Consider the following 23736-nt stretch of genomic DNA (forward strand, 5'->3'; position numbering starts at 1 on the left):
TTGCAGTCATGGGCAGAGCAGTAGCCATACAAAGGCATGAAGTATCGACAAGGAGCTCAGAGACCGCGGCCTTCACCCTGCCTTGTGTAGCTGGATCCTGGACTTCCTGTCAGATCGCCGGCAGGTGGTAAGAGTGGGCTCCATCTCCTCTGTCTCGCTGACCCTCAGGACACATAACCCACAGGGTTGTCTCTTTTGCCCTGTCATTTACTTTCTGTGCACCCATGACTTATGTTGCCACCCACAGCTCCAATCTGCTAATTAAATTTGCTCAGAATACTACATTGATTGGCCTAATCTCAAATACTGATAACAATCGATCAAATGCCTCCTGACAAGGTTCAGTCCAAACAAACTTTTCACCCTTCTTCAGGAGATTAATCAGAGGAAGAGCAATAGCAGCAAAGTTCTTACAGAACTTACGATAATATCCATCCATTCCCAGAAATCTTCTAAGAGCCTTCTTAGCAGTCAGAATAGGAACTTGAGAAATTGCCTGGACTTTTGCCTGAACAGGAGCCAACTTGCCTTGACCTACAACATAGCCAAGACAGGTCACAGAGGCATGGCCATATTCACTCTTAGCCAAGTTAACTGTAAGGCTGGCCTGGGAAAGCCTGTCAAACAGCTTTTCTACTGCAGAGATATGCTCTTCCCAAGGGTCACTGACTGTGACTAAGTCATCAATATAGGCATCTGTGTGTTCTAACCCTCGAATTTCAAAATCAATCATTATCTGGAATGTTCCTGGAGCATTTTTCTTTCCAAAAGGCAAAACATTGTATTCATACAACCCAGATGGTGTCACAAATGCAGAACTTTCTCTACCTCTGTCCGTCAATGGAACACACCAATACCCTGTCAACAGATCAATCTTTGTAAGAAATTAGCTATTCCAACCTTATCGATGCAATCATCCGCCCTAGGGATAGGATAGGCATCTGTTTTTGTTACTGCATTTACCTTCCCATAATCAGTGCCTCTGAGACCTACTGAATCTGTTTCCACACTTACAACAATTGCTCAGCCAATTTACATTTTCTACATTCATGCGATATGGGTGTTGCTTAATCGGTTTGGCTTGACCAATATCTGCATCATGTACTGAGACCGTGATTAGCCTGGGAACATCGGGAAATAAATCTTTAAACTTCAGAATTAATTCCTTCAGCTGTTGTTGTTGCTTTGGCTGCAGATGAGACAACTTGTTATCAATGTTTTCTGGAACATCGGAGTTCATTAGTCTAACTGGGACCATGTTTGGCTTGTGAAAAGTCTCAGACGAGTCAATTGTTTCATTCTCAGGGTTGCCAGATTCATATATTTTGACAACAACACTCACAGATGGTGCCTGATTGTCAAAATAAGGCTTTATCATATTTATGTGTACCAGCTGTGTTAGTTTACGTCGGTCGTGTGTTGTAATAACATAATTCACATCATTAAATTGAGAGACTATTTCATACGGTCTATTGAATTTCACCTGAAGTGGATTCGTCAACATAAGGCAAGCACCTTATCCCCCACCCGGTATTTTCTTTCGCAACCCTGCTTATCAAACCAACACTTCATTTTGTTTTGAGAAATCTTTAAGTTTTGTTTCACTAGACTACAGAATTGGTGTCGTTTATTTTTGTACTTTAAAACATGGTCTAACAAGTTAACATGTACATCCCCAGCAATCCACCGCTCCTTTTACAAGGTCAAGGGTCACCTCACTCTGCGACCAAATACGAGTTCAAATACAAAGCCCAATGATTCCTGAACCGACTCTCTTACTGCGAACAAAAGCAAATGTATTCCTTCATCCTAGTCGTTTCCATTTTCAACACAGTATGTCTTGATCATTGTTTTGGGGGTAGAGTGAAATGTTTCTAAAGCCCCTTGTGATTCCGGATGGTATGTAGATGATGTAATTTGTTTTGCACCCAGTTCATAAACTACCTGCTGGAATAACCCAGATGTAAAATTACTTCCTTGATCAGACTGGATTTCTTGAGGCAAATCGAATAAAGTAAAAAAAAAACTCGTTAAGAGCCTTCGACACATTTTTAGCTTTAATATTTCTGAGAGGCATTGCCTCTGGGAATCTGAATGCAGTACACATAATAGTTAGCAGATACTGATGGCCAGCTTTAGTCTTTGGCAATGGGCCAACACAAAGCACTATAACTTTGGAAAACGGTTCACCGAATGCAGGTATAGGCTGGAGTGGGGCCACTGGGATGACCTGATTAGGTTTAGCCACAACTTGACAAGTGTGACAAATCCCAGCATTAATTTCTGGTTTACCCTGGTTATCCCTGCTACTCTTTTCGAAACTCTTATTCAGGGTAAACATAACCTTATGAGTTAAAGCAAACTGATCTGCTAATCTAGCAGACACCTGCATAGTGGCAGATTCATTTCCATCTAATTACGTCTTTATGTCATCAGGCACACACTTTTTGAATTCTTCAATTAAAACCAACTCTTTCAAGCTGTTAAAATCATCATTTACATTTTTATATGTGCACCAGCAGGAAATACACACAAATTTCTCATAAGCAAATTCCATATAAGTCTGGTTCACAGATTTCTTCAAATTTCTAAACTTTTGCCTGTATGCTTCTGGGACCAACTCATAAGCTTTGAGCACAGCCTGTTTCACTAGGTCATAATGTGTGGTGCATGGCCATGTGGTTAAGGTGTTGAACTAGCGATCTGAAGGTCATGATTTCGAGCCTCAGCCAAGGCAGTGTGAGTGTCTTTGAGCAAAGCACTGAACCACACACTGCTCCTGCACGTTTATAGCCCAGTGGCGATGATTGGTGCAGTATAAATAATCAGCTGCTTCATCAACTGTCAAAGCAGAATAGGCTTGCTGAGCCTTCCCCTTTGTTATACTTTATGAGACAATTTTCTGTCTGTTTTTCTGCCTCTCCAGCCTCAATCTGCCTCTGCCTTTCCGCAGCCTCCATCTTTAATTTTTCTCACTTGTACTGGAGCTCAAGCTCACTAGGTTTACTTTCAGGAAACACCTCCAACTCCTCCACTTTAAACACACTCTCAGAAACATAATGTTCAGCTATTATCCTCTGCATCTGTGCCCTCCTCATTGTCAATTTCACCTTAGCAAGTTTTAACCTTCTAGCAAGACTCAACAACTCAATCCTTATGGTGTCCTCTAATACCTCAGAGGTTGGCGCTTCCTGACATCGATCAACATCCATTGCTGCAAATTTTCCACACAGAAATAAATCAAAAGAGATTTCCCCAATGAAATCGATAATTTATCAATCCTCAAATTTGATCATGTCCCAGATGCAGGCCCCATTTTGTTACGAACCGTAACGCTTCAGAAACGAACCAGCAGCAACAGACTACTACTGGAGTCTGATTTTGACGTGAAAACCACAATGCTTATTAGTATCCACTTATAATATAGTAACTTAAGCAAGTTAAACAACAATTAACAGTGTTATGTGTATATATGTGTATAAATATAACTCCCAAACTATTGAGCTCGGGGGAAACAAGGCTTGGAGTCTTCAGATGGTAAAGTATGAAAGTTCAATTCATCCACAAAATAGGTGATGAGAGAGATATTTGTAATTCAGGGTAAATGTCGAGAGAAGGCAGTTATGTCGAACAGCAAGGGAGATGAGGCTGAGTGCAGAGCTATGGTGGAAATCTTTGTCACATGGTACGAGGAGAATCATCTGCAGCTTAATGTGAAAAATACTAAGGAGCTGGTGGTGGACCTGAGGAGGGCTAAGGCACCAGTGACCCCTGTTTCTATCCAAGGGGTCACTGTGGACATGGTGGAAGATTACAAATACCTGGGGAGACGAATTGACAATAAACTGGACTGCTCAAAGAACGCTCAGGCTGTTTACAAGAAGGGTTAGAGCCGTCTCTATTTCCTGAGGAGACTGAGGTCCTTTGACATCTGCCAGACGATGGTGAGGATGTTCTATGAGGCTGTGGTGACCAGTGCTATCATGTTTGCTGTTGTGTGCTGGGGAAGAAGGTTGAGGGTAGCAGACACCAACAGAATCAACAAACTCATTCGTAAGGCCAGTGATGTTGTGGTGGTGGAACTGGACTCTCTGATGGTGGTGTCGTAAAAGAGAATGCTGTCCAAGTTGCATGCCATCTTGGACAATGGCTCCCATCTGCTCCATAATGTACTAGTTAGGCACAAGAGTACATTCAGCCAGAGACTCATTCCACCGAGATCTAACACTGAGCGTCACAGGAAGTCATTCCTGCCTGTGGCCATCAAACTTTTCAAATCTTCCCTCTGAGTGTCAGACACCCTGAGCCAATAAGCTGGTCCTGGACTTATTTCCACTTGCAAAGATTAACTTATTATTATTTAATTATTGATGGTTTGATATTGCTATATTTCTACACTATTCTTGGTTGGTGTGGCTGTAACAAAACTCAATTTCCCTCAGGATCAATAAAGTATGTCTGTCCATCTGTCTGTTATACAGGTTCCACAGTGTTAAAATGAGAGAACAGATCCGTCATCTTTACAAATCTACATACGAATTATCACCGAAAGTGACTTGTCATGAGGGCTATCATCTTCAAATGAATGACCACATCACACCCAGGGAAGGGTTAACACATAAGTGGACTCCACAGGATATCCCAAATCAGATCCACTCCTATGGGTTAAATGAGGTGACAACCACACATTCGATGTATGGATAATGGATAGTGGATAATTAACCCACCCTTGCGGGCATAGGAAAGTTCTAAACAGTGACCTTTGGCCACTACTTCCCTGATTTCAATCCTTCCATTTTTCATCCATCTCCGTCTGACTCTGAGTGTCTGTTTCCTCAATTAAAACTAAACAAGCTGCAAGTCAGACTGATTCACCTTCTTAATCTCTCTTAAAATGACAGTCCATATCAAAGGAAACCAAGGGATTCATAACAATGGCCACTCCCCACTATGAACTGACTTGTGTTCCAGTAGTTGGGATGACTGAGTGAATCCTTTCCCACAGATTGAGCAGGTGAACGGCTTCTCCCGAGTGTGAACTTGCTGATGTCTCTGTAGGTTGGATGACTGAGTGAATCCCTTCCCACAGTCTGAGCAGGTGAACAGCCTCTCCCCAGTGTGAACTGACTGGTGTGCCAGTAGGTGGGATGACTGAGTGAATCCCTTCCCACATTCTGAGCAGGTGAATGGCTTCTCCCCAGTGTGAACTCGCTGATGTCTCTGAAGGGTGGAAGAGTGTGTGAATCTCTTCCCACATTCTGAGCAGGTGAACGGCTTCTCTCCAGTGTGAACTCGCTGATGACTATGTAGGTTGGATGAGTGAGCGAATCTCTTCCCACATTCTGAGCAGGTGAACGGCTTCTCCCCAGTGTGAACTGACTGGTGTGCCAGTAGGTGGGATGACTGAGTGAATCTCTTCCCACATTCTGAGCAGGTGAAAGGCTTCTCCCCAGTGTGAACTCGCTGATGTCTCTGTAGGGTGGAAGAGTCAGTGAATCCCTTCCCACAGACTGAGCAGATGAACAGCTTCTCCCCAGTGTGAACTCGCTGATGTACCAGTAAGGTGGATGACTTAGTGAATAGTTTCCCACATTCTGAGCAGGTGAAAGGCCACTCCCCAGTGTGAACTTGCTGGTGTGCCAGTAGTTGGGATGACCGAGTGAATCCCTTCCCACACTCTGAGCAGGTGAATGGCCTCTCTCCAGTGTGAACTCGCTGATGACTCAGTAGGGTGGATGGATCAGTGAATCTCTTCCCACAGACTGAGCAGGTGAACGGCTTCTCCCCAGTGTGAACTCGATGATGTCTCTGTAGTTGGGATAACTGAGTGAATCTCTTCCCACATTCTGAGCAGGTGAACGGCTTCTCCCCAGTGTGAACTCGCTGATGCTTCTGTAGGCTGGATGAATCACTGAATCGCTTCCCACATTCTGAGCAGGTGAACGGCTTCTCCCCAGTGTGAACTCGCTGATGCTTCTGTAGGCTGGATGAATCACTGAATCTCTTCCCACATTCTGAGCAAGTGAACGGCCTCTCCCCAGTGTGAACTCGCTGATGACTCTGTAGGATGGAAGATTGAGTGAATCTCTTACCACATTCTGAGCAGGTGTACGGCCTCTCCCCGGTGTGAACTCGCTGATGACTCTGTAGGTGGGATGACTGAGTGAATCTCTTCCCACAGACTGAGCAGCTGAACGGCTTCTCCCCAGTGTGAACTCGCTGATGACTCTGCAGGTAGGATGACTGAATGAATCTCTTCCCACAGACTGAGCAGCTGAATGGCTTCTCCCCAGTGTGAACTCGCTGATGTACCAGTAAGGTGGATGACTTAGTGAATCCTTTCCCACATTCTGAGCACGGGAAAGGCCACTCCCCAGTGTGAATATGCTGGTGTGCCAGTAGTTGGGATGACCGAGTGAATCCCTTCCCACACTCTGAGCAGGTGAATGGTCTCTCTCCCGTGTGAACTCGCTGATGACTCTGTAGGGTGGATGACTGAGTGAATCCCTTCCCACAGACTGAGCAGGTGAATGGCTTCTCCCCAGTGTGAACTCGCTGGTGACTGTGTAGGTGGGATGACTGAGTGAATCCCTTCCCACAGACTGAGCAGGTGAACGGCCTCTCCCCAGTGTGAACTCGCTGATGACTCTGTAAGGTGGAAGAGTCAGTGAATCCTTTCCCCCATTCTGAGCAGGTGAACAGCCTCTCCCCAGTGTGAACACGCTGGTGTGCCATTAGGTCAGATGACTGAGTGAATCCTTTCCAGGATATTCAGCAGATCACCAGCCTTTGCCCAGAGTGAACTGACTGGTGTGTCCGCAGGTGGGAAGACTGACTGAATCCTTTCTCACATACAGAACAGGTGAATGGCCTTGCCCAGTGTGAACTTGCTGATGTACCTTCAATTGTGATAACCGAATGAATCCATTCCCACTGTTTGAGCATGTGAACAACCTTTCTCCTGTGTAAAATGATGGGTTGCCAGTTGGTCAAATGACCGAGTGAATCCCTCCCCACAGTTTGAGCAGGAAGGATGGCCGATTGAATCCCATGCTCCACTTCTTAAATATCTGGACAGAGACAACAAAACTGGTGTGCCGTGTTTGAACTTCCTGGAGACAAATTCCTTCTTGTTTTTAACCTGTAAAAAGATTTACAAAATCCATCAATGGGTGTAGGACAACATTTCAGATGAGATTACTTGAGTTACCAAGGTTTGATCTGGTATCACACTGTTACAGTGAGGTTCTACCCAAGTTGGACAGAGAAATCATCTCCTGACTGGGCAGAGTGCTGGTATCTGGAATGACCATCAATTCCCTGATGCTCTTCCTGTTTCTATAAGAATGGGGCATTTCTGTCATCTCCAATTTGTACCTTGGCGGAGTTGGACTCTCTCCATTGGTATTATTCCCTGTTCCTGCTGAGCTGCATGGGTGCCTGGCCCCACAGTAACCAAAACAGTCTCACGCAATTAGTCTTTCTTGATGTGCATCTGGGATTTTCTTTTATGTATTATTAACTTAAAGTGCCACAGTTTTAACACCATATAAAAAATTCCTGTTGAGGTGAATGGTTGGTCCGCACAGCTGTTAAAAAGACAGAGTTAATTTTTGTAATATTTTACATTCTTGTAGAAAATTACAACACAGAAACAGGCCCTTTGGGCCATCTAGTCTGTGGTGAACTATTTAAACAGCCCACTTCCACACCCCTACTATCCAGGTACCTACATGAACCTCTTAAATGTTGAAATTGAGCTCGCATGCACCACTTGTGCTGGCTGCACATTCCACACCCGGATGACTGTCTGTGTGAAGAAGTTTCCCTTCATGTTCCCCTTAACATTTCACCTTTCACCCTTAACCCATGGCCTCTGGTTGTACTCCCACCCCATCAATCAAATCTCCCCTCAATCTCCTACACTCCAAGGAATAAAGTCCTGACCTGTTCAATCTTTCCTTATAACCCAAGTACTCCAGACCTGGCACCATCCTTGTGAATTTTCTCTGAACTCTTTCAAAGTCTTTACATCTTTCCTGTAGGCTGGTGACCAAAACTGCACTCAGTACTCCAAATTAGGCCTCACCAATGTCTTCTACAAGTCAACATAACATCCATCTATTGTTGTCAGTATTTTTGTTCATGAAGGCCATTGGGCTAAAATCTTCCCTTCCATCTCTATCTAACTGTGATACCACTTTCAGTGAATTAAGGACTTTCTTCTACAAGAGGTCCCTTTCTTCTACAACACTCCTCCGTGCCCGACCAGTCACTGTGAAAGACCTCCCTTGGCAGGTCAGACCAAATTGCAACAACTCACACTTGTCTGCATTAAATTCCTTTTTCCATTTCTCAAACCATTTTGCCAGTTGGTCCAGATCGCACTGCAAGTTTAAATGCTTTTTTGGCATTGACTAGATGGGACAAATAGCCTGTTTCTTTACTGAACTTCTCCGTGTTTCTACGGCAGAGAAGCTGGCCAAACTTGTTTGGAAGGGAAAGGGTAGGAGTGACAATTGAGCAGCAGTGGCTGGAGTTTCTGGAGCAATTCGGGACCTGAGTGATTCCACAGAAGTGGAAGCATTAGTAAGACAGGAGGACACAACTGTGGCTAAAATGAGAAGCCAACGCCAACGTAAATGTCAAAGAGAGGGCAAACAAAAGAACAAAAACTATTCGGAAGCTTTGAGAAACCAAAAGAAGACAACAAAAAAATTCAGATGAGCTAAGTGCGTGGAATCATGACTTGTAGTCATTAATGGGTCTCAGTAGCACCCCAACAGTCTGAGGCATTTAGAGGAACAAAATATACGAGGCTTCAATTTCTCTTCAAAAGCAAGGTTCCCTGGACCAGTTACCTTTCAACTTTCATTTTGGCAGGCACATACAAACTCCGCATCCTCAAAAATTCACATCTGAAGGCCTCCCACTTACAGGTACTCCTTTGCCAGGAATCAACCTGTCCCAAACCACACTTGTCAGATCCTTTCTGATACCTTCAAAATTGACCTTTCTCCAATTTAGAATCTCAACCCGTGGTCCAGACCTCACTTTTTCCATATTTACTTTGAATCTCATGGCATTATGATCACTAATTTCTGTCACCAGCCCTGATCATTTCCTAACAGCTTATTGCACACTTCTACATCAGGAATTCTACGTATTGATTAAGGGCACATTTGACAAACTCTACCCCATCTAGTCTTTTTACAGTGTAGGAGTCCCAGTCAATATATGGAAAGTTAAAATCACTTACTGAATCAACCTTTTTTTTTTATTGGCATGGTCTGCAATCTCTCTACAAATTTGTTCCTCTAAATCCCTCACACTTCTGGCTGCAACCAAGTCCCAATATTGCCTAAAATATCATAATTCCTTGTCCTGAGCTCATCTGGCTTTCCTACGATGCTTCTTGCATTGTGATATATACAGCTCAGCACATTCATCGCACCAGGCTCAACCATCTAACTGCTGAATCTATGATCTGAACACCTGACTGGTGTCAAGGAAACAAACCCTCCATCATTGTCACAAAAACAAAGGAGCTGATTGTGGACGACAGGAGGAATGGAGACAGGATAACCCCTATTGACATCAATGGATCTGGGGTTGAGAAGGTGAACAGCTTTAAGTTCCTCGGCATAAACATCACCAAGCACCTTACATTGTCTGTACATACGGCTGTGTTGTGAAAAGAGCACAGCAGTACCTCCTTCACCTCAGATAGTTGAAAAAGTTGGGGATGGGGACCAAAATCCTGAGGACTTTCTACAGGGACACAATTGAGAGCATGCTGACAGGCTGCATCACTGCCTGGTATGGGAACTGTACTTCCCTTAATTGCAGGAAACTGCAGAGAATGTTGCGGACAGCCCAGCACATCCGTAGTGGTGAACTTTCCACTATTCAGTACATTTACACAGACAGGTGTATAAAAAGGGCCCAAAGGATATCAGGGACCAAATTCACCACAACCACAAACTGTTCCTGCTGTCACCATCCAGGAAACGGTACCACAGCAAAAGGACCAACAGGCTCCGGGACATCATCTTCCATCAGGCCATCAGACTGATTAATTCATGCTGATACAATTGCATTTCGATGTTATATTGACTGTCCTATGTACAAACTATCTATTATAAATTACCATAAATTACACATTGCACATTTAGATGGAGACATAACATAAAGATTTCTACTCCTCATGTTTATGAAGTATGTATCTAATAAAGTCAATTCAATTCAATTCACCCTCTCCATTATCTGTTTGGTCATTCTGGCTCCCATTCCCCTTACAGCTTATTTTAACCACATCACCCGCTTCACCCACACTAGCACTAGCATGCCTTACCACTTGGATATCAGTTCCCTCTTGTTCTGTTCCCCTAACTAATGAATCACCTATCACCCCTTTGACTTTTCTCTGTCAGGTAATCCCCTTCACCACCAGTTTCTAAAGTGGTCTACCTTTTGTTGTGTTTGATGGGCACTAGAGTACTCTGCAATGGCTATTTAACCTCATTCCCCTTCCTGACTCTCTCCCAGTTTCCTGTGTCCGGCACCTTGTGTGCAACTCACCTCTCTTCATGTCATATCTATCACCCCCTCCAACTCCCGGATGATCTGGAATTCATCCATTTCAGGTTCCAACTCCTTAACGTGCAGGGTGCACATCTTGTAGGTGAGGACATCAGGGACGCTGGAGGTCTCACCACATTCCCACCAATGTCCCCTCTAATTTGTAATGACCAGTGTGCACATAAATCATGTACTGTGCACTTTTTTTAACTCAGTGACATGTGCACAGTGAATTTTATACAGAGAGGTAATCGTTTTCACAGCTAGCAAATCACTGTTGATAAGTACTTTGATCTCCTCTGGGTTTGATGGAGTTCATCTGCACTCTCACACAACCTATGTAGCAGCCCTATAATGGGTAATGAAGGATTTTCTCACCACAGCTTTTGCATATTGTCCATATGTGGTTTGCTTGCTAAATTATGCTTTAAAAAGTCAGATTTGCAACTGGTTTGTTGATCAAGTTTGACTGTTTAAATGGTTAATTACATATTTGACTGAGAAAAGAGGATAAAAGGATTTGTTCATTTTATCTAATATTTGGTTTGATTTTTGTTGTTGTTTCTTAAATTACTAACTGGTAGTCTTTTTTTCTACCAACAGGGTTTCTTTTTATATATTTATCTGGGAGGGTTAAGTTACTATGATTTTACTAATTAATATTTCTATCAATTTAGTTCAGTTAAGTATACAATTAACTTTTTTAAATCTGTTTTATTATAGCACCCTATAACTGAATTTAAAGTTTTCTTATGGATTTAAAGCTAAACTTAAGATGGGGCTGGTTTTTCTCTCTAAGAGATTATATTATTATGGTTCTTTTTCTGTTTAACACATGATAGAATGTAAACACTCTCCTTTGTTGAGACTTTACTGTCTTTCTTGCAAGGTCATTTTATATATTTTATGTACTGGCTGGGGGGAGGCAGAGACGAGACCAACAGAGTGGCCCATGTCTTCCATCTATCTTAGTTCACTTGCCGTTTTTTCAGGCTTTTTGGAGGGTGGGTGGGTTTAGAGTTAGGAGTTTTTTCCCATTGGGTGGTTCCAGAGCATGCGTGTTTTCTATATGGCTTTATTCTTCATCACTGCCATCTTTGATAATCCCGTATTGGTATGTGTTCTGCGCATGTATAAAGTAAATTAGAATAAAATTATAGTATGGCAGTTAAATGGATTAATGTAATAATTTGGAATATACGTGGTTGGAATTATCCTATTAAACAAAAAAGACTTCAAATTATTAATCGATTCCAACCTGATATAATTTTTGCTCAGGAGACGCATATCAAGTAAGGAGATCAGAATAGATTTTTTCACTGGTGGAATGGAAAACAACTCCATGCTACTTCTCAGAGCAAAACTAAGGGTGTGTCTATCTTTATTAAATCTAATATATTTATTCAAGAGGATATTGAGTCAGATTCTAATGGTAGATTTTTAATTGTTAAAGGAGTGATTTGTAATAGAAAGGTTGTTTTGGTTAATTTGTATGGTCCTAATTTAGATGATCCTGCTTTTTAAAAAAAAATATTTGCTTTACTGCCAGATTTAAATGAGTATATGTTGTTAATGGGTGGGGTTTTTAAACTGTTGCTTAAATCCTATGATTGATAAGAGCTCAACTAATCAACGACTTACAAATCATTTTGCGTCAGTTATTAACTCTTTTTTGACCAATTTTGGGTTGATCGAATTATGGAGGCATTTACACCCTGATAACAGAGAATATTCTTTTTTATCCATGTTTATAAAATATATTCAAGGATTGATTATATTATAGTTGATCCCTGTCTTTTGCCTAATGTTAAAAACTGTGAATATGACGCTATTGCTATACCTGATCATGCGCCTTTGAGTTTGTCCTTTGAATTTGACGATGACATTTTTGGCCATCCACCATGGCACATGTCTCAGACTTTATTGCAAAGCTCTAACTTTATCAGTTTTATCAAAAGCCAGATAAAAGAAGTTTTTACTTTTTAATGATATAGGAGGTATGTCTAAATTAATTATATTGGATACATTCAAAGCATTTTTATGTGGTCAGATTATTTCTTATTCAACTAAACTTAAAAAACAGACTAAAGCAAAATTAGATAAAATTTCAAAACAAATTAAAGATTTAGATAATATCTATGTGACCTCCCCTAATATTGACATTTAAAAAAAGGGTGGAACTTCAATCATAATATAACCTATTATTAACTCATTTAATTGAAGGTTATCTACTTAAGTTAAAGACCCAATTTTATATGTTTGGAGATAAAAATAATAAACTACATGCATCTCAATTAAAATGAGCTGGAGCCAAGAGGCAAATTTTGAAAATTCGTAGAAAAGATGGTACCCTGGCTCGGGATTATGAAGAAATTAATAAGATTTTTCAAGACTTTTATACTGAACTTTATAAATCTCAATGTCCAGTGGACTCTTCTGAAATGAATGTTTTTTTTTTACGAACGATTGCTTTTCCTAAAATTTCTGTTGAGGATCAAAAAACTCTGGATGCCTAAATTACTGAATCCAAAATTCATAAAGCTATTTTCTCAATGCAAACTGGTAAGGCCCCGGGACTTGCCGGTTATCCTGTAGAATTTTATTAAAAATTTGGAAAATTGCTTTCTCCATATATGTTGGAGATGTTTAAAGAATCTTTTGTGAAAAGTGATTTACCCTCTACTTTTTATGAAGCTTCTATTTCTTTAATTCTCAAAAAGGATAAAGATCCTTTTGATTTTGCCTCATACAGACGTATTTCATTATTGAATGTTGAAGCTAAGATTCACTTAAAGATGATGGCCAATCCACTGGAGAGTATTTTGGGTAAAGTCATTTTTAAAGATCAAACAGGCTTTATAAAGGGTCATTTTTCTTTCTCAAATGTTCGGAGATTATTTAACATTATACATTCACCTTCTTCTAAAACTCCACAATGCCTTATATCTTTGGATGCTGAAAAAGCATTTGATTGAATCGAATGGAAATATTTATTTAATACTTTAGAAAAATTTTGTTTTTGTATTAATTTTAATAATTGGATTAAAATGATATATAAAGCTCCTATTGCTACTGTTGTCACTAATAACTGTAGGTCTCCTTTTTTCAGCTATCACGGGGGACAAGCCAAGGTTGCCCATTAAGTCCTTTGTTATGTAACTTAAGATTAGAGCCCCTTGCTATTGCTCTTTGTGAAGCCGAAAATATTCATGGGATTTTTGTGAATGAGGCCATGCACAAGATCTCTCTTTACACTGATGATTTATTGATATGTATATCCAAGCCTGAATAATCTATTCCTGCTTTGCTAAAATTATTTGACAAATTTGGAGACCTTTCAGGATATAAAATAAATTTTAGTAAAAGTGAATTACTTCCTTTAAATGAATCTGTCTCTATATATGATAATATTCCTTTTAAAGTTATGGATTCTTTTAGATATTTAGGTGTTATAATTACTGAAAAATATCAGGATCTTTATAAAGCCAATTTTCCTCCTTTAGTGGACTTTTTAAGATTTGTTTTTACAAGAGTGTTTAATGTCTTTTTCACAGTTAATGGACAAATATGATATCTCTAATACACATTTTTCAAATATTTACAGGTTGGGAATTTTTTACGTGATTTTTTACCAATTTACCCCTCAGCCTGCTCTTTAAATTTGGCTTATGCTATTTTTCAGTTTAAACCTTTTCAAAAACAATTCATAGCAATCCTTTATAAACAGTTAATGAATGCTCGCATGTCGCCTAATGACAGGGTTCAACGCACCTGGGAAGTACAACTTCAACATTCACTTTCAGATAATCAGTGGAGTAAAATTTATTATTTAGTCAATAATTCACCTATCTGCACATGCCATATCTAAATTCAGTTTAAGATAGTACACAGGGCCCACATGTCCAAAGATAAATTGATGCATATTTTTTCTAATATAAGCCCTATTTGTGACAGATGTAATGCAGAAGTGGCTACTCTAACTCATATGTTTTGGTCATGTGTAAGTTTAAACAATTTTTGGAGGGATGTGTTTGGAATATTATCTAAAGTTATAGATGTGGATGTTCAACCTAATCCACTTACAGCAATTTTTGGGATTATTCCAGAGGAAGCAAGCAAAGTGTCTGCTTCCGCCCAACAAAACTTTTATATTTATTTCAGAATATTCCTGTTTTTGTTTACTAAGAAGTTATTTGATCGGATTGATTCTATTATTCTATCTTTTATTTGGGATAATAAAAGACCAAGAATTGGTAAATGTCATTTGCAAAAGTTAAAAAAGGATGGTGGTCTCACTTTGCCTAATCTATGAATGTATTATTGGGCTGCTAACTTCTGGTATGTCCTTCTGGTTATATTGGGTTGATAGGAATGAACAGCCAATCTGGGTAGACCAGGAACTGAGAGATGTGAAACAGTTTTATTTAACTTCGTTATTAGGAGTTACTCTACCTATACAATTAGCTAAAGTTGCTAATTTAAACCTATATCCTGTGGTTAAGCACTCTATACAAATTTGGAACCAGTTCCGCAATTTTTTTTAATCATAAAAAAGTTAAACTTTGTAGTATAATTTACCATAATTACTTTTTAAACCTTCTTGGAGTGCTCCAATTTTTTTTTTACTTTGGGAAAATAAAGGTATTAATTCTTTTTTGGATTTATTTAAAGAAGGCAGATTGATGTCTTTTGAACAATTTGTCGATAAGTATTCTCTCTTATATTCAAATTTTTTACAAAATCTTCAAGTTAGACATTTTTTACAAAAATATTTAAGTAATTTTCCTTACATATTGGAGGCTGATTTGTCAGATACTATTATGAATATGAACCCCTTGTTGAAAGGTTCTATTGGAAGAATTTATCATTTATTATTACAAAGGGATAAGCGTCCTTTACTTAAGATTAAACAGGATTGGGAGAAGGAACTCAATTTCCCTTTTATATGGGAGGATTGGACATGGATTCTGAAGCTGGTTAACTCTTCTTCGATCTGTGCTAGTCATTCACTGATTCAATTTAAAATTGTACATTATTACCATTTGACGAAGGAGAGACTTCCAAAAATATTTCCCAATGTTGACAAGTATTGTGATAGATGTAAAAATGAGATAGCCACACTGACACATATGTTCTGGTCATGTCTATATTAAAACAGTTTTGAAAGTCAGTCTTTTCGACAATTTCTAAAGCACTCAGAATCAATTTACAACCTAATAAATTAACTATGCTTTTTGGAATAATTCCTCAAAATATCCATGGTATTTCTGTGTCTGACCAACATGTTTGTTACATTGATAGCTAGGAGGGCCATCTTGTTGAAATGGAAGGATATATCAGCTCCTACTTTGTCACAATGGCTCTCTCAGGTGATGCTGTGTCTTGGAGAAAATTAGAAGTCGAACCTTTGTACCTTTATTTGATTTTGAGAAAAGATGGGGATCATCTGCTCATTATTATCATTTCAGTTAACTGATAGATTTCCTCCACGATCTAAATGTAAATTTTTTTGATATATCTTTTCTTTCTTTTTGGTGGTTTGATGTTTATTTTTAGAAGCTTTTTGTATGACGCTTGGCTCTGGGGTTGTACCTCCAATGGGTTCCTTCTTTTTTCCCCTCACTTTTCTTTTTAGTTTAATTCACAAAATTTTCAATCCTCAAGATAATTTCCTCTTTTATGAGGCATTGTAAGTGTTGTTACTTCGATGCACTTGTGCTATTTTTGAATAATAATAATAAAAAGATATGAAAAGAATATTAAAGGTGAATATGTTCAGTGGGAAGGAGGATGCGAGCGGGCTATATCTGCGGATCAGAAATGGGAACAACAACCTACCAAGGGACAGGTGGGGACAACAACCCATTTAGAAATTGACAAGCAAAGATGCTTCCTACCATGAGTACCAGCCCTCAGGAAGAGCCCAATGTAATATTGACAGTTGCTGCTATTCCAGTTCCGTTTATGATTGATATGGGGGCAACTACAACCACTCTCAATCGGGAAATAGTATCGGAAAAGGGATTGCAGTTATCAGACGCAACATTCACTCTGTCTGGGTTTGAAGGCACGGAACGTACGTATTCACATAACAGTCGGGGTTGTAATCCAGCAGGGAGAGACTTGCTCTGTCTGTTGGAAGTCGAGATTCTCTGCACAGGCAATGGTGTCACCCTGTGACAGGTGAACAACTGATAGCTTCCCCAATTTCTGACCTCCCAGTGGTGGGCATTTAATCTGGACTCCACTGCGTCTGAACCCCTTCTGCCAGTGGTCGACCCCCATGTGACTCTGTGCTGTGACATTACGGGGTGCTCAGCTGAGGAAAGTCAATATTATGCACCCCTCGAGGGACAGAAGTTCCCAGTCATGATGATTGGAGAGATCCCCATTCCACTGTTAGTGTTTGCCCTGGGTTCAAGCCAAAGAGCCCAGAGTTCATTGCCTACACCTTGCTGAAACAAGCCTCCAGAACCGAGGGAGACTGGCAAGACTTGGCTGCGGTCCAACTCCGATAATGGAAGGAGTCTGAGGTGAAGGCGGGACATTTGGTGAGACACACTTTTAATATTGATCGATCCCAAGACGCTGTACCCCATCTCTGAGCAAATTCAGGCCATGAAGTCGGTCGCACCAACTGTCCCCCTGTCCGGATCACTGTGAAGGAAGGACAGACTCTCCCATCCATTCTGCAATATCCCCCTCTAGCCCGAAGCAATTTTATGAGGATGGAAGCTCTTTGTGGATCCAGCAGGGAAACGATGCGATAGTGACGGACAGTGAAGTAATTGAGCAGGCCTCTTTTGAAGCAGCTGTCTCTGCCCAGAAGGCTGAGCTGTTTGCTCTGACTCGTGCCTGTATCCCAGCAACAGACTAAAGTGGGAACGTTTACACAGACTCCCGTTATGCATTTGGAATTGTACATGACTACGGGGCTCTCTGGGAACATGGGGATTCCTGACTTCCTCTGGCCACCCCATTAGCAATGCCACCATTGTAAACAACTTACTCACCGCTCTGCAGCTACCTTGAGTTCTGGCTGTTATTAAATGTACAGCCCACACACGCATGTCCGACTGTGTCACTAAACACAATGCTCTAGCAGATCAGACAGTGAAAAGTGCGGCACAATCCTCAGTAGTTGTAGCCTCCTCGGGTTCCCGTCAAGCAACCCTCCATGACTAAAGCAGAAAGGGTTTGCTGGACATGTGGGAGGTACGTAATTTTCAGGGGGACGCCTCTGAGGAGGAGCACAAACTGTGGTCCCAGATGGGGGTGCCAGAAAGACCCCGACCTAGGTTTTTGGATCACCCAGTGGGACAGGTTTGTGTTCCTACACAGTTTTTACCAATATTGGCCGATTATATACATAATTGTACACACCTGGGAAAGGAGGGAATGGTTGGTAACCTGTACCCTGCACACCGGGTACAACTCCCTTGACAGGTGGATCCTTTTCTGTGTCTACAAGTTGATTTTATTGAATTGCCTAGAGTACATTGCTATAGATACTGCTTAGTTATTATAGATGTGTTTAGTAGATGGATTGAAGCTATTCCAACTACCATTAATACTGCTATGACTGTTGTGAAGGTATTATTATGGGATATAATTCCCAGGTACGGCCTGCCAGAGATGCTGAGCTCTGACAATAGCCCACACTTTATGGTGAAAGTAAACGAAGGGGTATGTAATGAACTAGCTATCCAGCAACAATTCCACTGTCTACACCACCCATGGGCCGCTGGCAGAGTGGAAAGAGCCAATGGCACTCTGAAGAGTAAACTGGCCAGACTAACAGCGGAGACTGGACTCACTTGGTTGAAGGTCCTACCGTTAGCCCGATTCCACAAGGGTTACCCCATAGGGGAAAGCGGGGTTGTCACCAGTTTACAACATTTATGGATGGCCCATGAGAATATCCTGGGGACCAAGACCTTGTGCACCATTGCTCCCAGAAAGCCTACCAGCAAAATTAGATATTGGAAGAGATGGGGAAATAAATATGCCAACTAACCAAAATTTTCCAAGCGTTACATTCACAGGTATGACAGGCTTACAAGGAAGAGAACTACCCTGCAGAGAGGAGTGACTATCCCACCATAGAACCTGGGAATTTATCCTGATCAGGAACTGCGATCGAGGGAAACTCAGACCTCGGTGGAGAGGACCATATCAAGTGTTACTGACCACTCCGACAGCTGTGAAACTGAAAGGGCAATCTCGGTGGATATATCGAACAGACTACAAACGTGTTACTGAAGGAAATGAGTAGAAGGACTCTCTCGGACTAAAGGAAATTGTATTGGTTGATAGTAGAGAGTGATGAACCTCTCGGTTTCTTGCTGTGGACTGTCATTTTAACAGATATTGCCTGAGTGATGTCAGCCACCAGCTTTCTCAGCTCCTGTTTGATTCTTACAAAGAGAGAGAGAGAGGGCTGGAACTATTTGACCATGCAGTGTGTTTACACTTGCTCGCAGCTTGTGTTTACATAGCTCAAAGTTTGTTTTATTTAAGCAAGGACACACAGTCAGCCGGAGAGAAAGAAAGAAGATGGAAAGTTCGAAACAAAGGACCTAGTGGCCAAAGGTCACTGTTTGGACTCTCCTGTGCCCACAAGGTGGGTTGATTATTGATCCATTGTATACTGAATGTGTGATTGTCACTTTGTTTGATCCATTGGAGTGGATCTGTTGGTTTGGGAGTATCCTGTGAGGACCACTTGTGCTAACCCTTGCCTGGGGGTGGTAATTCACTTGAAGAGGTACCCGTGTGAACAATCACTGTTGGTGATAATTCGTATAATCCATATGGGGATTTTGTTGGAGTATCCCGTGACTACCACTTTTGTTAACCATTAGCTGGATTCGGGTGTGTTATGTGGTAAACACTTGTGAGAAGGGATATTCTGTGGAAATCACTGTCGGTAATACTTTGTGTGTTCGGTCTGGTTTGGGAGTACCCTGCGGAATCTACCTGTGTGTTAACCCTTGCTTGGGTGGTAGTTCCTTCTGCAGACAGTACTCCTGTGATAAGCTACTTTTGGAGATAATTCGTATGTGGATTTAGAACGATAGATAAGACCTACGGTGACTGTTATCCTGTTTTACCACTGTGGAATTTGTGGAATTCAACATAATTGCCTTCTCTCGACATTCACCTTGGATTACAAATATCTCTCTCGTCATTTATTCCATGTCTGAACTGAACTTTCATACTTCACCATCTCAAGACTTTGAGCTTGGTATTCCCTGAGCTCAGTGGTTTGGGAGTTATATTTACACATATGTGGTAAATATATATGGTTCATTTAAACCGTTACGAGTGCGTAACAGTAGTGTTTGTGTTTATGTCTTTGAGAGGGCTCACCCCAGCATCCAGTTACGATCTTTCTGTCTCTGTCACACTTATGTCAAACGGGTAGAACTAGGGGCCCTGACAGACACAGTGTTTTGACAGATGTATCTCAGGCCCCCACCAAACGGAACTTCCTACACTGAGAAACATGCATCGTGGCCATACTTGCAGGTGCCCAGCAGCGGAGAGGAATAACTGAGACTGAGCGATCTTTGATGATAGTTTTTCTCTCCTATGGAGTAGCCGGGAATTCACGAGAGATAATCAATTTGGCTACAAGCACTTGAGGAGCTGGCCACAATACTGCAGGGGCCCTGACAGAAACACAGGCCCAAGTAACAGAAATATCCACTGAAATGATTGCAATCTGGCAAACAGTCCTATAGAATCTTACGGCTTTAGATTTTATCCTAGCTAAGAAGGGGGAACCTGTGCTATTATTGACACAGAATGCTGCACCTATATCCTTGATGAGTCTAATAACATTACATTCCTCTCCAAGCACATTGCCTAGGAGATTGACAGCATCAAGAAATTAGGGCAGGATTTACACAGGTTCACTGAAGGGTCAAAATGGTGATCTTCGAAGGCCTGTTTGGTAATATGTGAGGCATAATATTGCATTATGGCCTAATAGTTGTACATATCATTGTTATAGTTACTGTTGTATGCCATTTTTACCCACTGAGAAGTCAAAACTGTACTCGGTTGCTTTCTCTGTAAAAAAATTACTGTTTTGTTGCTCATGTAACAATCAAAAAGCAGGGAATGATGAAGTATGGTTTAACACTTCGTTAAAAAATAGCAGCCTGTTTTTCTGAAAGAAACTGCTGATGATCAGTAGATGTACTAAGCCATGCTGAGCCATATTTCTTCTTGAAGGTAGCTAGCTAGGGTTTCAGGACGCTCATCGCCTTGTGTGTTCATGTGCAGAGATAGGACAGCTTCAGTCTGTTCTGTGTGTGTAAGCCATTTTATATTTGTGTACAAATTGTGTATTGTGTAATTATTTTGTAATTTGTATTTAGGGGCTCCAGCCTGTCATGTAGTAAATAACTTTGGCTCCAGCATGTCTTGTGTGGGGAGTATCTGGATGGATATATCTGTGGTGAAGGGGAATTGTTAGTCAGTGGATTGGGCAGGAACAGTCATTGACTGTTCCTGTTTGAGCGACTAACTGAGTAAGCCCCAGATACTTGGAATAAAGAGTTTGTACTTATACAGTCTATGAGAGACTCTCTCCAGATTCGACTTCCACAAAATGGGAGTGGTTTTAAAGGGCTGGGCTGCTGGAAGCACATTACCAGATCTGGAGTGATTGCAACTGGGTCTGACAGAGGCATAACTGGTTCTTCAGGGCACATTCAGTCTCGCTCCAGCTGTTTCCTACCTTCCCTTGTACAGGTATGTAATGTCTAAAGGACCAGTGTTTGAGTAAATGAGACTCACCAAACTTTCTCTTGACTGAATCACTGGAATCTCCGAGTCAGATGGGTTCTCTCCAGTTGATGCTCTCAGTCCTCGGGCTGGTTCACTTGTTGTTGTTCCCTCATCTTCAGTTGTGGTTTTTCTTCCAATAAATCTCTCACTGCAGGTCTAACGTTAACATGAAAGATAATGAAGCACATTAACAATAAAAAGCAGAACCAAACATTTCTGCTTAATGTTACTAAGAACAAAACTCACTGAAATTTAAACGTTGAAGGCAGATATAATGATCTCAGTGAACAATCTTTTATTGTCCCTCACATGACACAAAAGAATATGGGATAAGAAGGAGCCATCATTCAGTCATGGTAAGACATAAGGAACAGAATTAGGTGATTTGATCCATCTGATCTGCTCCACCATTTAAACATGGCTGGTTTTTATTCCAACACCATATTCCTGCCTTCCTCCTGTAACCTTGAAGCTATTTAGCAATCTTGAATATATTAATCTCTGTCATAAATATACCCAAATCACAGCCTCAACCAACCTCTGTGGCAACAAATTCCACACTTCGGACACCTAATGCAAAAAAAATCTCAACTGAATTTTAACGGGAAGCATCTTTATTCTGAGACTGTGAGAGTCTGTCAGATCACAGACTCTCTGTCTAATGGAAACATCCTCTCCATGTCCACTGTATCCAGGCTTTTCAGCATTCGGTAGGTTTACTTAACCATACATCCCCCCACCACCCCCACCGTCCCTCTGAACTCCATTGAGCACAGGTCCAGAACCATCAAATGCTCCTCACACATAACGCCGATCACTCCTGAGATTATTCATGTGAACCTCGTTAGCAACAACTGCACTGAACACATTTCCAGCAATAACAGACAAACTGGTACCAGGATAATTGACAGGGGAAAGTTGTGCTTTCTTTACTGTTCTACTATCACAGATCGAGTCATTTCCATTTCCAGGTTAAATGTAATAAAAAGAAAGTGGAATTACCAGAAACACTCAGCAGGTAAGGAACAGCTGCGGGGAGGGGAACAAACTTTACAATTCAGGTTAATGACGTTTCGTCAGAATGACTTCAAACATTTAGTTTTTAGTGCAGATCTCCAGCAACTTGAGATTCTGCCTGATTTCCAGCGAATGACAGACTGGTGACAGTGAGGGGTGGGGGAATTTCCAAACACAGTTTGAACGCCAGACTCACGGGTCTAGTCCTACTGTTGTAAACATGGAAAAGCCGGTCCGGAGACGTCAGAACACACCACAGCTACTGAATTAATGATACATACTACTGTATAAAAGATTCGAAAATGACAGAGTTAGAAGAAACAACAAGAACTTTGCCATATATACTTTAACCCTCACCAAATTTTTATCAACACACCATAGAAAGTTTCCCATCCGGACACTTCACGCTTTGCATGGTAACTGCTCCGCCCGTGACTGTGAGGAACGGCAGAGACCTTTGGATACAGATCAGCACATCACAGAAACCATTCTCACCCTAGACTTCCCAGTCCCTCGGTAAAGCAGTCAGTGAAATCAAAGATCCCCACAACCTGGGACGTTCTCCTTTCTCACCCACCCCAGTCCGGGAGAAGACACAACAGCCATAACGCTCCAGGACAAATGCGAGGAGCCTCAGGAAGCGAGCCGAATTGGGAATGTTAATCTGACTAAGTGGCCAAAAACACACCACGTGATCTTGCGTCACAAAGCGGAGGGCGGGGTGAATCTGCGATACACAGCCTCACGTGACCTGTTGGCGGGACTTCCATTTCAATTCTGAGGAAATAGACACCCTGTACTCCTGGTTTGGATCGTTCAATGCAGATTGTGTGAAGGGGACACATTTCTGACGAGCTCAGATAACTGGAAAATAAATGAGTAACTGGCCCTCAGTTCGGGGCTCACGGCCAACATTGGATCTCCCCGCTCGGGATCGGTCTCAATACTCACCGATGGGAAAGTGATATCTTCGCTCAGCAGACAGGGATGCTGACCGTGGAGACGAAAAGCCTTCCCCGATCACACAGACGACCCACTTCAGCAATGAGCGGAGAAGAAAACACCGTCCGCCCGGAGAAGCTGGGCATGCGCGAAGCGATCGTTTCAGTGTCCGGAGGGCGGGGCCTCGGAAACAGATGCACAGATGCTGCCCATCTACGGTTAAATGGGAGGGGCAAAGGAATCACGTGACGGCTTTGGTCTCTCTCTCTCTCTCTCTCTCTCTCTCTCTCTCTCTCTCTCTCTCTCTCTCTCTCTCTCCTCTCTCTCTCTCTCTCTCTCTCTCTCTCTCTCCCCCACCCCCCCCCCTCCCCCAGACTGAGAACCAGCTACCCACTA

General features: G+C 41.6%; 1 protein-coding gene across 4 annotated transcripts in view; it reads right to left on the reverse strand.

Moving 5' to 3' along the window:
- Positions 1–23523, reverse strand: part of LOC140723833 (uncharacterized) — a 115531-nt gene extending 92008 nt beyond the window's left edge. Inside the window, exons 1-3 of one of the 4 annotated variants that reach the window (XR_012097979.1) lie at positions 23350–23514; positions 21391–21537; positions 6937–7141 (exon numbers count right to left, since the gene is read on the reverse strand). The gene's annotated coding sequence lies outside the window, so the exon portion shown is untranslated. Of the gene's footprint in view, positions 1–6936; positions 7142–21390; positions 21538–22755; positions 22958–23349 lie in introns of those variants that run through there. The other 3 variants (XR_012097980.1, XM_073038392.1, XM_073038393.1) reach the window with 3 other exon arrangements.
- Positions 23524–23736: the final 213 nt, after the last annotated feature.

This window comes from Hemitrygon akajei, unplaced genomic scaffold (genome assembly GCF_048418815.1).
Source record: "Hemitrygon akajei unplaced genomic scaffold, sHemAka1.3 Scf000139, whole genome shotgun sequence".
In the NCBI taxonomy this organism is placed as follows: Eukaryota; Metazoa; Chordata; class Chondrichthyes; order Myliobatiformes; family Dasyatidae; genus Hemitrygon; species Hemitrygon akajei.